Raw genomic sequence first — 12936 nt, forward strand, 5'->3', positions numbered from 1 at the left:
TCCTTTGTGCAAGGCTAGTTTGTCACTGGACAAGTGCAGACTTAATATCACATAAAGATGGTAATGTTCAATATTCTTACCTTGGAAACCATATATGTGTGTCTGCATTTTTACAAAATTCAAGTGGTAGCAAAAAGGATAACTCCTATGTAAAAAATGGTACCTTATGTGGTCCAGAAAAGGTAAATAAAAATTTTACTTGACACTATATGGTGTGTGTGTGCGTATGCATAACAGTGTGAGAGAGATAGTCATCTTTACTGTTGTATTATTGTTATAAATTTTTATTACTGCGTGATGTTGAGATTCAACTTCAGAATTCTTGTTGGTCAAAGGAACTCTTATTTTACTACCTGTCATTTTTTTTTAAGGTAGATATGTTCTATTGTTAATTGTAGTTGTTTTTTTTCTTTTTTATTATACTTTAAGTTCTAGGGTACATGTGCACTACGTACAGGTTTGTCACATGTGTATACATGTGCCATGTTGATGTGCTGCACCCATTAACTCATCATTTACATTGGGTATATCTCCTAATGCTATCCCTCTCCAATATCCCCACCGCACAACAGGCCCTGGTGTGTGATTTTCCCTTCCTGTGTCCAAGTGTTCTCATTGTTCAATTCCCACCTATCCTTTTTTATGGCTGCATAGGGTTCCATGGCGTATATGTGCCACATTTTCTTAATCTAGTCTATCATTGATGGACATTTGGATTGGTTCTAAGTCTTTGCTATTGTGAATAGTGCCGCAATAAACATATGTGTGCATGTGTCTTTATAGCAGCGTGATTTATAATCCTTTGGGTACATACCCAGTAATGGGATGGCTGGGTCGAATGGTATTTCTAGTTCTAGATCCTTGAGGAATCGCCATACTGTTTTCCACAATGGTTGAACTAATTTACAGTCCCACCAACAGTGTAAAAGTGTTCCTATTTCTCCACACCTTCTCCAGCACCTGTTGTTTCCTGACGTTTTAATGATCGCCATTCTAACTGGTGTGAGACAGTATCTCATTGTGGTTTTGATTTGCATTTCTCTGATGGCCAGTGATGATGAGCATTTTTTCATGTGTCTGTTGGCTGCATAAATGTCTTCTTTTGAGAAGTGTCTGTTCATATCTTTTGCCCACTTTTTGATGGGGTTGTTTGTTTTTTTCTTGTACATTTCTTTGGGTTCTTTGTAGATTCTGGATATTAGTCCAGATGAGTAGATTGCAAAACTTTTTTCCCATTAACTGTCACAAATAATTCATTAAATGTTCATGTTGTGTATATATAATGCTCTTATTTTATTTGCTTTTGGTTTTAGGTTTGCAATACTCTGAATAATTGTCAGTGTGATGTTGGATATTCTCCAACTTGTAGGCAAGACAGTTCGTCACCAGGAGGAAGTACTAATGATGGGTTATAGATTTTAGGTTAGTCTCTAGATCCATGTTCCAATAGAGCTTTCTGCTCTCAAATAAATGGTCTACATCTCTACTGTCCTATGTGGCTATTGAACGCCTGATTGTGGATGGTACAACCAAGGAACTGAAATTTCAACTGTACTTTACTTTAATTTAAATTTATATAACCGTTTGTGGCTAGTGGCTAGTATATTGGATAGTGCAGCTCTAGATCATACTGTCAACCAAACTTTTCTGTACTCTTGATTTTCACCCAAAAGTCAACATTTGAAGAATCCTTTCCTCACCTTAATTATTAACTGAGGTCCCAAGAACATTTCTATTTATTTAAACTTCAAAGGACCCGCCAAACCATTTTCTAGAATGGCTGTGTCATTTGACATTCCCACCAATAATATATGAATGACCCAATTTTTTGGCATTCTCACTAATATTAGATAGCATCATTATTTTTTAAGACATTCTAATAGGAGTATATTAATCTCTATTGTGGTTTTAATTGTGCTTCCTCAATATGTAATGATGTTAAACATGTTTACTGTGTTTATTTGGTATCTGTATTTTCTCTTCAGTGAAAAGTCTGTTCATATATTTTGTCCATTTCAAAAATTGGATTGTGTTTTTTTAATGTTGCATTTTGAGAAATTTTACATTTTCTAGATACAAGTAGGTTTTTGAGAATATGTTGCTTCACACATATTTTCTTCAAGTCTGTAATTTATTTTTTCAGATTAGTTATTTTTTAAGTTTTATTTTGATAAGGCATTTTTTTTTTTTTCCATTTTACGATCATGCTTTTGGTGTCAAATATATTGAACTCTCTGCCTATCCTAAGTCCTAAAGATTTTTGCAATGATATTTCTGAAAGATAAAGTTATTTATTTTACATTTAGGTTCATTATATATTTTGAGTTATTTTTATAAAAGATGGGAGATATTAACACAACAGTAATTTTTTTATTTATGGATGTCCAAGTTTTCCAGCAGCAGTTTTTGAAAAAGCTATTACTCATCCATTGAATTTCTTCTCTCACCTTTGTCACAAACATTGGACAGATTTCTGTTGGTGTGTTTCTTAATCCTCTCTTCTTATCTTTTGATCTTAGTTTCATTGTCTCCACCAGTACACCAGTACCACATTGCTTATTATAGTTATGTCATAATTTTTAACATTGTAAAATAATTCTTTTTCTTCAGAGTCATTGTGCCTATTTTAGAATTTCTCCTTTTCATATGAGTTTTAGAATTAGCAGAATAAGCTCATCTATGTTTATAAAATATCTTGCTGTGATTTTGATACAAATTGTATTAAACTTATAGATTATTTTTGGAAGAATTTGCCTCTCTTCTATTATTGAATCTTCCAATCTATGGACACATGCATCTCCCTGTATTAGTCTGTTATCACACTGCTATAAAGATACTACCTGAGACTGGGTAATTTACCAACAAAAGAGAATTAATTGACTCACAGTTTCACATGGCTTGGGAGGTCTCAGGAAACTTATAATCATGGTGGATATGAAAGGGAAGCAGGCACCTTCTTCTCAAGATGGCAGGAGAGACAGAGAGAGAGAGAGAGAGAGAGAGAGAGAGAGACAGAGAGAGACAGAGATTGAGATAAAGGGAAACAGCCACACACTTATCAAGCAACCAGATCTCATGAGAACTCCACCATGAGAACAGCATGAGGGAAACCACCCCCATGATCCCATCACCTCCTACCAGGTCCATCCCTCCACACATGGGAATTACAACTAGAGATGAAATTTGGTTGAGGACACAGAGCCAAACCATATCACTCCATTTATGTAGGTCTTCTTAGATTGCTTTCATCAAAATATTATAATTTTCACAAGATACTATACATGTTTTGTTGTTTCATTATTGAGTACTTCGTTTTCTTTAGAGCAATTATAAATTATGTGAGTTTTTTGGGGAGGGGTTTAAATTTTGACTTGTTCACTGTAAGTATACAGATATGCAATTCATTTTGGGGTGTTGATCTTAGATTCTGCAACATAATATATTCATTTTTAGTTCTGAGATTTTTTTTGTAAGTGCCTTCAGATTTCTGTGTAGACTATCATGCTATTTTTAAAAACAGAGTTTTTTTCAATATAAATCCCTTTTATTTCTTATTATATTGGCTAGAAATGAATTAAAGTGAGTAAACATTCTACCTTTAATACTGATTTTAGGAGGGGAATAATTCAGTCTTTCACTATCAAGTCTGATGTGAGCTGTAGGGATTTTGCTTTGTTTTGTTTGGAGATAACCTTATGAGTTTGAGGAAGTTTCTCTCAATACCTAGTTTCTGAGATAGTTTTCATATACATAGCATTGGGTTTTATGAATGTATTTAGTTTCAATGGCTAGGATCATATGATTTTGCCTTTTTGTCTGTTGACATAATGGATTTGAATATCCACATGAATTTTGGATACTGACCTAGTCTTGAATATCTAAAATAAATTCTTCTTGCCTATAATCTATCATTATTAGTAGTATTTTTATAAAGATAATATGGTTATTTATTATTGCTTTTATTTATTTTTGTTATCTATTATTTATTGCACATTACTAAATTTGACTTGTTAATACTTTGTTGAGGATATTTGTATAAATATAGGTTTATATCTGTCATTATTTCTTCATTGTACTGTCTTTATCTTGTTTAGGTATCAGTAATACTACCTTCACAAAATCACATGGGAAGTATTTACTTCTATATTCGATATTACTTAAAATTGACATCATTGCTTCTAATAGTACATTTTCCAGGTAATTCTTTTGTGCTGGTAAATTTCTTTTCAGGGAGTTTTTGAATTTTTAAAAAATCGTTTTTAAATTGAAAGACAAAATTGCATATATTTACCATGTACAACATCTCACATATTTATCATTTTGGTCATGAGAACATTTTAAATATGCTCTCTTTGCATTTTTAAGAACACATATTTATTTTCTTAATAAATATATAGCCATTCATCGCATCAGTTTCATATTAGCTGAGTAGAGTGGTTTGTACTTTCTGAATAATCGATGTAACTAATTCTTTTCTACTTCTATCAAATACTGAGACAGAAGTTTTTAAAAGCTCCAAGCATGATTATGGATTTATTTCCGTATTTTTTATTTCACTGTATTTTTCATTCCATCTTGAATCTTCATTAATTGCTGCATTCATTGGATTTTAATGTCTTTGTGTGGAACAGCTTCTTTTATTACCTCTGTAATTTATTTCTTCATATTTGTCTTGAAGTCTACTTAATCTGAAAATAATCCTCAGAAGTTATCTTTAACCTGGGATCCATTAAATCCTTATTTTGTGTACTTTAAAAATCGTATCACAGATTATTTAGAGAAGTAGGAATAAAAGTAGCAAAAACCAGCTTTATAAAATCCTACATTGAAATTTAAACATAGAAAATCAACTTTATAGTCTACATTTTTACTGTGCTTCAATATGAATGAGATGAGATTAGTGCACTTGTAAAAAAGATCCCAGTGAAATTCTTCACCCTTTCCACAAGTGAGGTTATAGCAAGAAGATGGCTATTTATGAATGAGGTAGCAGGCCCTGACCACACAATGTCGCCAGCACCTTTATCTTGGACTTCCTAGCTCCAGAACTGTGAGAAGTACAATTCTGTTGCTTATAGGCCCCCAAGTCCATGGTAATTTGTAATAGCAGTCTAAACAGACTAAGATAATTATCATTACAGATTAGAGTCCAGCTTTATGTTTCTTTGGATTTATCTGATTCATATTGTGTAATGTCTTCTTGTACTGATTTTTAAAAATCATTATGGGCAGTACAAAAAAATCTGAGTTCTCACTTGTGTTCAATAATAGCTAAAATAAAAAGACAATTTGTCTTCAAGACTCTTCTGTACCTTCTTGAAAACGGATACATTACTTTGGTAAACAAATTAAGAAAATGAAAGATTTACAAAGAAATAAAAAAGGGTCCCAGGAATAAATCCTTTCATATATGTTGTAATAATTTTCAACAACACTGACAAAACCATTCAATAGAGAAAGGGCATTCTTTTCAAAAAATTGTGTTGGGAAAACTGGATAATCGCATGTGAAAGGATGACGTTGTACCCTTACTTGTATTCTACACACACACACACAAACTCACAGTGGATTCAAGATCTAAATGTGAGTTTTAAAACTATAAAAATACCAGAAGAAAATACAGGGGGAAATCTTCATGACATTGGATTTGAAAATAATTTCTTGTATATGACACCAAAACCATAGAAAGCAAAAGAAAAATAGATAAATTGGAGTTTAATAATTAAGAATTGTGCATTTTGGGAGGCCGAGATGGGCGGATCACGAGGTCAGGAGATCGAGGCCATCCTGGTTTACACGGTGAAACCCCGCCTCTACTAAAAAATACAAAAAAAACCTAGCTGGGCGAGGTGGTGGGCGCCTATTGTCCCAGCTACTGGGGAGGCTGAGGCAGGAGAATGGCGTAAACCCGGCAGGCGGAGCTTGCAGTGAGCTGAGATCCGGCCACTGCACTCCAGCCTGGGTGACAGAGCGAGACTCCGCCTCAAAAAAAAAAGAAAAAAAAAAGAAAAAAAAAAAAAAAGAATTGTGCATTAAAGAACACATTCAATAGAGTAAAAAAGAAATGTGTGAAATGGGAGAAAATATTTGAAAATTATATATCTGATAAATATTCAGAATATGTAAAAAATTCCTACAGCTCAAAACAATAAAATCCTGTTAAAAATGGGCCAAGGACTTGAATACAGACATTTCTTCAAAGAAGATATATAGATGACTAATGAGTACATGAAGGAAGATATATAGATGGCTAACGAGTACATGAAAGAAGATATATAGATGACTAATGAGTACATGAAAGAAGGCATATAGATGACTAACGAGTACATGAAGAAGATATATAGATGGCTAATGAGTACATGAAAATATATTTACCATCACTAACCCTTAGAAAAATGCAGGTCAAAACTATAAGGAGATAACAATCTTAACCTACTAAAATGGCTAGTATAAAAAATTTTTTTAAAAATTGTGTTGACAGGAGTGTGGAAAAATTGAAAGTCTTGCACATAACTGATGGTATGTAAAGTGATCCAGGCTTTGTGGAAAATACTCTAGTGGTTCCTGAAAAAAAGAAACACAGAATTACCATAGTAGCCAGCAATTTGCATATCCATGTAAACCCAAAAGTATTGAAAGCAGAGACACAGACAGATACTTTCGCATCCATTTTCATAGCAGCATTATTTCCAATAGCTAAAATAGCACGGAAATAACCTTTTCTTATACACGAGATAGTGAAGAACCTTAAAAGCATTGAGCTCTACCATACTTTAAGGTTGCTGCATATTTGCTTAATTTCAACAGTTTTGCATTGCAATTCATTTCTTATATAAAACATTCTGAATCACTTTTCTTTAGACAAATCACTTTAAATCAAGATATCATTATATTGTCTGCCTGTATATGTGTGCATGTACATGTGTTTTAAAGTTACTGTTTCCTTGTCTTTTTTGATGGTCACTAAATCTATTTACATTTAATATCATAATATTTTGGTGGCAATACTGATTGCTTAATTCATTACATTGATATTTTACTTGTCTGGTTTATTTCTTTCATTTAATTCTATAGATATTTTTGCATAGATTTTATATTCCTCTCTAATTCTCTTGATATTCATTTTATATTAATTAGAGAAATATCTATTTTTCTAATTAATACAGTCAAAAGTAGAATAATGTTACATTATACAAATAATGTGGAAATTTTCCATAGAAATTTTGCCATTAACTCACTTTAAAATTAGTTCCCAAGCATGTCAATAATTTTTCATAAAATTATTTTTGAAACTGCTTATATAGCTCCGCTTTAAAATTTATTTTTAAATGTTTGTAATTTTAACTGACAACTTATAATTGTATATACTTATGAGGTAAGAAGTGATGTTATGATGTGTCATGACATGTTATGATATGTATATATACAATGTGGAATGATTGAATCAAGTTAATTAGCATGTCAATCCTATCAAATACTTATCATTTAATCCTCCTATCTAACTAAAACTTTGCATCCTTTGACCTACATCTCCTTTTTGCTATGCCCCCAGCCTCTGGTAACCACCATTCTACTTTTTCATATATGTTTATATTATGATTTCATATGAATTTTATAAAGTTTTATTTATATGAAATATAGCATTGATATTTTTATAAAAATTTCATTGAATCTGTAGATTACTTTGGGTAGTATGGACATTTAAGCAATATTAATTCTAATTCATGAACATATGAACACATATCTTTCTATTTATTTATTTCAATTTAAGTACTGTCATTTATTAATTTTTATGATTCACCCTCAATAATTTTTTATAAAATTACTTTGAAACAGTTTTTTTGCTCCATTTTTAATCTGAAGAACACTTTATTAGATAATATTAAGTTAATGTGTTATATGTAGCCATTCATAGAAGGCAATATGTTAGAATATGATAGATTAGAATATATCATGTAAATAAAGATTAAATATAGCTAAAAGTTTAAGACTACATTTGTCAATAATATTGCATATTGCCAATGGCTGTATATTGTCAGAGATATGTGTAAGTGTACTGAGTTGACATAAACATATAATGCACTTTGGGGCACAGCTCATAGAAGATTTGAAAACACTTTTAAATTCAAATTTATGTATTTATTCTATAACTGTATTTGAATTTCAAATTTTAAAATTCAAATCAGCAGTACGCTTTAAATATCACGTTTGTAAAAGTCCCTCTCATGTTTTCAGGAAAAAGTACTCCCTTGTTTGTGAAACGACATGCTCTTCCTCAGAAAAATGGCCTTTTCATCAGTTCCTACATTTTTCTACCTTACCTCATTTTAACTGCCATCATTGGTCTTAAATGGAATAAAATGAAGGGATTTTGGCACTGAGCAAAAAGTGTAAGTGGAAGGTAAAAAATGTTAGACCAACATTAGATAAAGGCCAAACACAAAAATGTATGCTCTCTGAGGGGTAAATGGAAAGCAAAGTGTGGTATCGGTACCTATTAATTAGCTATCACAAATGTAGCTTTTTTACTCTTCTTGATTTTGCTTGAGATTACAACAGCTATTAACCCTAAAACCAATGTTAATCTCTTTTGTGCAGTTCTACATCAGAAGTCAGCAGTAGTAGCAGCAACAGTAACAGCAGTAGTGACAGCAACCAGTCATAGAGGTAAGTGATATAATTCATAATACATACATATTTAAAAATTTTTAACAGTACCTTGGTTTGAGAAAGCTTTTATTCCCATATTTTATCAGTATAGCTTCTACATTTTAATATCATATGCTAAGCAAAGACTAAAGTATTTTATGTTATTACTGCTTTATGCTAATTTGGAAATATTTTAGTGTAACTGATATCAGCCAGATATTTATTAGAAATATTTTCGTAATAAGAAATGACTTCCAAATTATTTTACATACATTCTTAAAGTATTTATGAATAATCATATTTCCTGCTCCTTCATTTAAGATTCTAATTTGTTTAGAAATTGGTAAATCTAGTTGATTTACATAGATTGTTTCCTTATATTTACAGTTTTTCCTTAATAACACTACACGGGTATTATTATCCTTATTTTAGAAATAAGAATATGGATGTAAATAATGTAAGTAATTCCTCATATGTATAGAGTTTTAGTAAGTTTTGCCGTTGGGGTTTAACTTAAAGCAATCAAACTCTAGAGTAGAAACTTACAATCTTAAAACATAGTCTGATATGTGGTTAGGGATAAGGAATAGAATACACATGGATTGAGGACCTAGTTGATGCTAAGCAAAATGCTAAATACGCTCTCCCTCCAAGGCAGAAAGACAATTAATTATTTACCATGAAATGGCTTGAAATAGGCATACACATGTACTGTTCAAATTCATATGGGTAGAAAAATTATAAAGTTTGATGTTAGGTCTATTACTGGCAGTAAATTGAAAAATTCAAAACTTCAATATAGAGCAAGACCCAGATTTCATCCAATTGTTTATCTCCCATTCCTTTGTATCAGAGTTTGAGTAATAATTATGTCCATGGGTCTCTATTTCCTTATCTGCCACCAAATAAAACCTTTATAACTTGTAACCTCAATGTAAAAGTTTTATTCATGCCTAGACCAATCTCTACATCCTCATTAAAAACTTCATTAGAAGCTTATGTCTTGCCTGAGGATTCTGGCACTTGGCTACTGCCTTCTTCTCATGTCCTTCAATCAGAATCTCACCATCCTGCTGCGTGTCTTCACCTGAACTCCCTATCACTACCATTGACCAAACATAATCATTTTCTCCTAGAGCTTACCATTTCCCTGATTTCTTCCAACTCATAAGTCGTAAATGCAACATCTTGCTTTCCTTTTTCCCTCTTTTCACAGCTTCCTTCTGCCAACAGTAGCTTCTGGTTGCATTGAAGTCTTGCCTCAATAATATGAGATAGAGGGTTAGGCTATCAGCCCATAAATAATAGACATACAAGTTGATGATATAGTAAATTGAAACATGATTAATCATATACAAAAGATTATAGCAGCAAGGATGAGTGGGAGAGTTGCTGTTGAGGAAGGAATTGGATAACAATTTTATTTTTTTCTCAATAGGTCATATAGCACAAGTGATTAGTAAGCAAGTAATCTGAAGGAGGTGAAATAGTTACTCAGCTTTGATCATTGAAAGGAGTTACCTGAGTTCAAAGGATGAACTCACAAAAAGCTTCTATTTAAATGCAAAGGGTACAGTGTAGCAAGAGAGCGTGCAGGCAAGCATTGGGGAGTCAGAAAAACAAGGGGCTCCAAGGTTCCTTATTGTAGATTTTGAACAGCCCATTAACAATCCCAATGCCTTTTTCTCAACAAAAAGTCAAAACCAGACACCCAGGCTTTCCTGGAGATAAAGATTGAGCTTTTCGATTTTAGCTGTAAATCAACTCTGTCCTACAGAGGCATGGAATTGGCAGAATTACTCATGCATATATCTAGGCAATATATTTCCAAGCACATGAATGATATGATACAAAATAAGTTGGGAATGTTTGAAGAATACCAAAGACGTGAGTCCACCTGGAGCAGAGTTAGTCAGAGGGCTGTCGTTGTGGTTAGGTCAGAGAAGCAACACCATGAAGGGTCTTGGAGCTTTTGGAGTCCATCTCTGTTTTACTTTGAGTGAAAGGAAAGAATTACTGAATAGTTCAGATTCCCGGTACATGGCCTTACTCTCTAAAAGGCTGACTTGTTGAAAACTGTCTGTATGATCGCAAGAGTAGAAGTAAAGAAAATACTGCAATAATACATGAGAAAAAAGATATACATGAGAGAAAAGATAGTACTTCAAGTCAGGAGTGGTAAGGATAATCTTATGGATACATTTTGAAGGTGACACAACAGAATGCATTGACAGTTAGGATGCAGAATGTAAGAAAAAGTGCTTAAATAATATGACTATTGATGCAAAGCAGGAAAACAGCAAGGCTAAAATGTAAAACTAGGCCTGTTTCTAGAATTTGGGCTCTTTGTGCTTTTTAAAAGTCATTTGCAAATCAATGAATACTGAGATATTAAAAAAAAAATGGGTAATATGAGCCAAGACAAGTAACTGGTATGCTACAATAAGGACTTTAAATGTTTTTCTATATGAGCAAGAGCAAAAAAGTATTTTTGAGGTTGTAAGAGAGAGATCTGGCATGACATGCTTTGCATTTTACCTATTTCATTGGGATAAAGTGGGGAGAACGGATTCTGTCAGGACTGCAGACTGGGGAAGCAGCTAAGAGATTACTGAATGCACAGGAAAGATGTGACAAGGGCAGGATTAGAGAGGAGGAAAAGCACAAAACTATTTTCAGGAATATGACAGAGGCAGAATCTGGTGAATTGGTTACTGAATGGATGTATTTGAATTAGAATTAAAGAGAGAACTACAAAGACCTGTACTTTTCTGGCAGAATGGATAGTGAAACCTTTTACCAAGGACATACTGTATAGTAGGGAAAGAACTGTCTTAGGTTGGGGTGAGGAAGTGGAGGGGAGTGAATGATGAGTATGGTTTTGAATGTGTATATGTGGAAACCTGTTGGAAATGCACTGAGCGTTTTTGAAAATTCTCTCCCTCTGCAGATACATAATATAATAGAGAAATGAATAGGAACTTTTTTCTGTTTTTTCACAGGTTTACATTGCTCTTTCCCCCTCTGTTTTCTTGTTGGTGATTTCCATTTATCGATGTAAATTTAGAGACCATGTTAATGAAACGTATGTGACTACAAATTTACAACATTTACTTTTAATGTGACTGTCACACATTATTCATGCATAAGGAACTTTGCTTTATGAATGTCCTGAGTATCAGGCACAAATTATTAATACAACAGTATAACAAGCAGTGTCTTATTTGACTAATTAATTGCTGTACCTGTAGTTGCATTATAAAACTTTTATTAACAATGACAATTTAACATTTCTATTTTTCTGTATTTCTTTTACAACAGTAACTACATGACAACTTCAAAAGCCATAAGATAGAGAAAGGATATGACCAAGAAATTTACCATTAACCGGTTTGATTCAACAATGAAAACAAAAATCGCCTTTTTTCTCCTTTCAAAGGAGAAAGGAGAAAAAAAGCTTAAAGCTTTCAATTGCACAAACAAAATAAATTCTATGACAGAAAGTATGCAAGTGTGTATCTATTATTCTACCTGCCATGAATCTGTAGGAAAAAAACACTTTGCCTCTGTTTCACCCAGAAACCTGTCGTCACGCGCATCCATGTGAAGAGGCTACCAAACAGGCTTTGTGTGAGCAATAAAGCTTTTTTAATCACGTAGGTGCAGGCAGGCTGAGTGTGAAAAAGGGGTCAGCAAGGGAGATATGGGTGGGGTAGTTTTATACGATTCGGGTAGGTAGTGGAAAATTACAGTCAAAAGGGGTCTTTCTCGTGTGGGCGGGGGCGGGGGTTTACAAGGTGCTGGGTGGGGAGCTTCTGATATTCATTGTCCAAGGAAAGAATTTCACAAGGTCAATTGATCAGTTAGGATGGGGCAGGAACAAATCACAGTGGTGGAATGTCATCAGTTAAGGCAGGAACTGACCATTTTCACTTATTTTGTGGTACTTCAGTTGCCTCAGGCCATCTCGATGTATACGTGCAGGCTTGGACTCAGAGGCCTGACACTTGTTACATCCTAAACTGAAAACTTTCAGATTCTTCAGATGCCCACAGTCATGCTGACTGCTGCCATCTCAGGAGAGGACACCAACAGCCACACCTCTCTGATAGTTCATGATTCCCCTGCCCTGTCTGTTCCAGGCATTAGGATTCTGAGTGGAAGAATTACTAGGTATTCACTCTCACAGCCCCCAGATAGTCACTAGTATCTCTTCTAAGGAAATTGCTCAAGCTGAGTTTGAGGTCATAGTGTAGCAGGACGAGCTGCAGACAAAACCTCTCAGAC

The 12936-nt window shown here is 33.5% G+C and overlaps 1 long non-coding RNA gene across 1 annotated transcript; it reads left to right on the plus strand.

The window, feature by feature from the left end:
- The first annotated feature begins 1313 nt into the window (after positions 1-1313).
- On the plus strand, positions 1314-12155 carry LOC119618873 (uncharacterized). The gene is made up of 4 exons (XR_005235228.2): positions 1314-1422; positions 8236-8401; positions 8610-8667; positions 11971-12155. It is a non-coding gene; the product is annotated as an uncharacterized lncRNA (long non-coding RNA).
- The last annotated feature ends 781 nt before the right edge of the window (positions 12156-12936 follow it).

Source organism: Chlorocebus sabaeus, chromosome 8 (genome assembly GCF_047675955.1).
Source record: "Chlorocebus sabaeus isolate Y175 chromosome 8, mChlSab1.0.hap1, whole genome shotgun sequence".
Lineage (NCBI taxonomy): Eukaryota > Metazoa > Chordata > Mammalia > Primates > Cercopithecidae > Chlorocebus > Chlorocebus sabaeus.